Genomic DNA, 6,028 nt, shown 5'->3' with positions numbered 1-6,028 from the left:
AACATAAACTTTGTCCAAAAACCTCTCATGTTTAGCTGTTTTCCACTTTTTCTTTGGTCATTTTAGCCTTTTTGGCCAGGGTGAAGGGAGTATCTGCCATCAAACAAGAAGACAGCCGCATGTAACTATGACAGTGTTTGCTAGTTCACCTTACATGCATTAATGTAATAATGTGGTTAGCCTACTCAACGTAAATTACACATGAACAACATGAAGCTACTCACGCAGAGAAGAACGGCTGCTGCTGCCATCATCATTTCTGCTACACTAGCAGGGCTCCGGGTCCGATAACAGGCACCACACCCGCAGTAGATGTGCACGGTGTGAGGTCTAGCAGCAAGCTATCAAATACGGCGCATTTCTCGGCTTTAAAAAAAAAGCGCTATGCGTCGCCAGGTGTTTCATCGGATTCGAGGTGTTACCTCCTTTGACAGTGTCACAGTATCAGCTTAAAGCACTTGTTGCAGGCTGCTGAGTTTGCATATTTTGCTGTGAAGTACAGCCAGACTTTTGACTGCTTCGCCTTGGGCATTTTTAATCTGTAGCTCTGCTCTAAAAGAACTTACGTACCTGGCCCCGCCTACTATCCTCGGAAACGTAAAATGATTGGATAGAATCTAAAGTGTATCACAGCTCAGGAAAAAAAAGCACCGAAATAAAGCACCGAAATGTGCGCGGCTTTTCGGTCTGGTTACTACCGTTTATGTCAGAACCGGTGCCATCATGGCACCGGACACCGGTACCCATCCCTACCTATGAGTTCACTCCTCTTAAAATCGCCATCTTAAATACATTTAAAGGTTTAAAATGTCATTTTGGGATCTACCAGAATAGCTTTATGTGCTTTCATAGTGCAAGAAATACATTATTTTTTTTACACTATAAGTTGTTGCAGCACTTTTTTAACCCTCGAAAATCTTCTGGTTTGCTTTAATGCAGCCATTCTCCAAAGACCAGCCTGCTCTGATTGATGAGGCATTAATTAAGTACCTGACCTGTAAGAGCGCAGTCAAGGCTGTTTAAGACATAAAGGATAACAACCTCAGAGTTCAGCTGGACAGAGTTAAACCAGGATCTAACCCAGAGCAGGAACAAAGAGAAAATCCTGCAGAAGTTACTATGTAACGCAACGCTTGTTGGAAAACCAATCTGAATTTCATTAAAATAAGTGGAGAGGTGGTTGACAGGCAAAAGAAGAACCTGTAAAATCTTGGTGTACATCCAGGTTGTTTTAAATAGACTATTAGTCTTGTAAGCCCTCTCCTTTTGAGAGAAAATCCTCTAAAAAATGCCAGTTGCAAAAAAAAAGAAAAAGAAAAACACAATATGAAGACAGTCATATCTAGTGCTTTTGATTTGGTGTCAAACTCGTATCAAAGACTCTGATTGTACACACCACAGTTTACACAAATATTGTGGGGGGAAAAAAGTGCACATTACACCAACAGGACCTGCTCAGCCATGGAAACCATGACTCCCGGTGCAGATTTTTTGTGCTGATGTTAAGGACGGAAGAGGTTTGGAGCTCCGCAGTTACTGAGCCAGTCACCCAGTCACCCGGTGACCCTGCTCTACAACTTCATGGTTGAGTTGCTGTGGTTCCTAAACACTTTCACTTTACAATCAAACCACTCATGGCTGATCATGAAATGTGTACTAAGGAAGAAATTTCACAAACTGACTTGTTGCTCATATTCAAATGGCTCATTCTTTCACGAATGTTTGTAAAGGCAGACAGCATAGATAGGTGCTTGACTGTTCCAATGGGACTCGATTATCGAGACTTTTCTCCATGCAGTGTTGCTCTGTCCTGCTACTGGTACCATCAGCTGCCTCTCATGCAATCACTAAGAATTTTCTGCTGTGGTTAGGATGTCAAAAATAAAAGTAATCCACTGGATCTTCAGTTCCTCAGATGTCAGAAATGCACAAGAGTCATATCAACAACAACTTGCTGAGTTACAGAAGTGAATCTGGAGAGTATATAAAAGTGTCAGAGTACGAAGCAGCTGCTCATTCTTTGTTTGCGGGTGTTTCCTACTCACTTCTGGAAGAGTGTCATGCACATTTGTTACATGGTGCCAAAAATAAGTGAAGGAAGACAAACCTGGACATTAAATTAGACCTTTCAATTCAGCAGCCGCGTTTTCTGAGGGATAGACTCTCACTGGTATGGAATTTGTGTATTTTCAGACATTTTATGTTCTGTAGGAAAGCATTAACCCTATAAAACCTGAACTATCAAAAACTGCCAGGAAATTTAACAGACTGAAACCGAAACGAGGAGCAAAATCCACATTATAAAATGTTGCATACACTGTTAATAATGATACTTGATGCAAGAAATTATTTTTCTCTCTGTGGTCATATTTTTGGCAAATACTTGATCAGAAATTTTAAAGAGGAAGGGTTGGCACATATTTGTAGTACAGTATATCCATGTGTTTGTCTACATGTGTGTGTCATGCTGCCCTGAACTGTGCCATGCTTGATTAGTCCTAATCTGGCCGGGAGTCGGGTTGCGGTGTCGGCGGCATGTCTGTATGGAAGGCATGTAGGCTGCAGGATCACAGGGATTGACCCTCTGCCTCTCAGGTTAACAGAAGCCCCCGTGTCTTTGTGTGTGTGCATCCTGAAAACAGCGTGACTTTCTGAACTTGGACTTAAGCTCTTGGGTGCGAGGCAACAATTTGGAGTGTGTGTGTAGATGGGATGAGAATAGTGTTAAATGTGTGTGTATGTGTCTGAGGACAAAGCAAATTGGTGTGTTTGCAAGAAGTCTAGTTGAACTTTGGCTCTGGCTGCAACACAGGAGGAATCACCTCTCGTAAAACGTGCCCTCGGCAGGCTGTAAACATAATACCACACGCTCACAAACACACACACTGCTGCTTCCCGTTCTGCAGAAGAAGAATCTGATCTCCTTTTTTCCCACATGCCACCAAAACAGGGAGCCTACCCCCATCCACAGCGCTTCAGAAAAGAACATGTTGTCAGTTTAACTGGAGCAAAGCCGCAGACTATGCGAAGCCCCTGCTGCAGAGCGAGCCACTGGCTTAAGTTGTCTGTTAGTGTCGGTGTAAGTGTGTGTGTTTGGGGAGTTTTGGGATCAAACCCTCATGTCGACAGGGGCTGCACCGCGGAGACGACTGCTGACAGGTGCTTCCTGCAGCAACGCAGCAGGTGCTTCACACACACACACACACACCGAGACATGATTGTGCATGTGTTGACTTGCACTTTTTTCCTCTGACACACACACATAATTTGTGTGTTACGCACTGTTAACTTTCACAGCCGCCATGCCCTTCTTGTTTTGGGTTGTTTGGTGTTTCAGGGTGCAGAAACTCCTTTTCTTGTTTTTAGCTGCCAAAATGAAAATGTGAGATTGGATTGTTTTTGCTATAATTTGTTGTTGCAAGCTGGAAACACAAACCTGACATGAGTTATTTATCACTTTCACTGGATTTTGAAAAACACAGAACACCAAGAAATTACTTGCAGTATGTTTGCATCCACCTGATAACCACTCTACTTGTAGCTATAATTTGGTCTCCACCAACTCCTGAGGACAATATCTGTTTCTAGCTACTAAATGATCCACTGTGTTTGCCGGTTAATTGCCAAAGTTTTTCGGTCTGCTGTTTTGCTGGTAGTGTACAGCTGTGTTTTGAATTTTTTTAAACTGAAAACAGCTGCCTGCTGTTGAAAGCGTGCTAATTAGAGCAGTGAGAGTGAACCAAAACAGTATATTGAACGCCTTAAAAACAAAACAGTGAGCTGAAAGATGCTAAAAAGATGGTCCATACATTACATCTCTTTACGGTTTATATCTGAAACACTTTACATAGTACACACAGTACACATATCCACACATATTGTGTAATTAACATTTATATGTATCGTTTGAGAGCTTCTTTATCACCAGCTAGCATCAAAGTATTAGTCAAAGACACTTAGATGAATGGTCTGATAAAATCAACACACATTATGAAATGACTGCAGTTGTTTTTTTGAAAAAAGTAAACTATAGGCCAGTAAAAATGCCAAAGATGATTACATTAAATTTTATTAAAATTTTCTCTTTTTGTATTTCTGACATTTTTGGCTGTTTTCATGTAATATTTATAGTATTGTTGTCATTCTATTTACTGAGTTTAAGGTGTTGAAGAATATGTGTGATGAATATAGATCCGTCAAAATTAGATATTTAAAGTCTTCTCAAATACAGAATTGTGAATGTGCACTTAAATTTGACTGATTTCTTACAAAGGTCACCCTAAGTGGTTAAAAAAAAGTTTGTATTTGAATAAGTATAAAACTAAGTATATGTTTTTTTTCTGGTAAATGATTAAAGACAGTGTACAGAAAACATGCTGCATGTTGGGTTACTGTATAAAGACATCTGAGCAGCTTGTTTGGAAGCATAATTAGCATGGTAAGCTGCCAGCTGGTTGCACGGATGTTTGGACCTCATAAGAAAAGGAAAAGAGGCCCCAAAACAGTCTCACACACTCTTCGGTGTACTGTATGTTCAGTCCCGCTGCGAGGTCATCAGTCAGCGAGTCTATTTTTCTCTCTTTATTTTCAATCATAGCCTTCACCACAGCTGCACAGCCAATCGCTGACACAGGTCCCACCAAAACAAGGTGGCTGCTCAACAAATAGGAACTCTTCCATCTGTCTTCATAACCTCCAACCACCCCCCATTTCCCCTGGGCTATGACGCGATATCTCCCAAATGGAAACAGAAGTCATGACGACAGGTTCGACCGATGTTTTTTAGATCTGTATCTGGGCTCCTTATGGTGTATCTGAGGATTCCTAGAAAATGAGGTTAAGTTAGTTTGGTCTTTGTGTCAGCTGTCCAGTGAGGGAACAGATTGTAGATAAAGTCTCTTTTCATCAAATATTGTACAGTTTGAATTAAAGGTGTGAGCGCAGTGAGGTTTTTCGTCTCCCACTGCTGAAATGCATGCGAAAAGAAAGAAAGAAACTCAAAAAGAAAATTAAAGCAATAAATGTTTGGTTTTTTTACATTTTTAGAATTGAAATGTACTATATGTACATACATAATAAAGTGTTCTTATTTAAATGTTTTAATTTAAAAATCTAGTTTTCTTTGTCTAAATTGAATTAGACTAAATGAAAAATTTCAGTTTTCAATTTTTTAATTTCATTATTTTAGACAGGCAAGAGTAAAGATATTTGTCAAATTTAAAAATGGAATTTAATAATATAATAATATCTTGTCTGTGCTAACCCGGCTGCCCAATGCACTCGTGGTGTCACAGCTTTGTTTTTCTTACATGAAGGAAAAAAAACACAATCTGAGCAACTGAAATGTGGAGCAACATGTTATGAAGACTATTTTAACTGATGTCCATACAGACAGAAATAACAAAAATAAATACACTGAAATTATACTTTTACGTGGGATATACATATTCTGCAAATATTTCAAGTTGATTAAAGGGGAACAAATGTAAGTAGTTCAGCAAAATAAATAAATAATGCATTAATTAATCTGTTTAGTTTTGAAAGTTTTGGGTTTAAACTGTAAAACTACAGCATCGATGTAATAGTAAATATTAGTTATTTATAATAAATGCAAATTTGCAGTCTCCAGCATGGTGTTTTCTTTTACATAACAGACACATTCTGTTGTAATTATCCTGCAATGGCAATGTGAGCTACATGACTTTCAACTTTGTTTGGTTATTTTAATTTAGTGAAATTGCTTCAGAGATTACTTTTCAGTATTTGCTTTTCCAAAATTTACATGTGAATTAAAAATAAAGTCTAACATGGTGTAATGGGCAATTTACAATAAAATATTTACTAGTAAAAAAAAATCAATCACATTTTTGCACATTAACTAAACCATTTGTCATTGTGTTAATTACTATTGTAAATAGTTTTATGATGTCATTTATTGTAATATTTTCACTTTAGCTAAACAATTCAATAAATATGATCTAAATATAGATTTTCTTTTTAAGTTTTCAAGACAAAATGCTGATTGACA

The sequence above is a fragment of the Neolamprologus multifasciatus genome, chromosome 3 (assembly GCF_963576455.1).
Source record: "Neolamprologus multifasciatus chromosome 3, fNeoMul1.2, whole genome shotgun sequence".
Taxonomy (NCBI): Eukaryota; Metazoa; Chordata; class Actinopteri; order Cichliformes; family Cichlidae; genus Neolamprologus; species Neolamprologus multifasciatus.
Note: the sequence above shows the minus strand (reverse complement) of the source record.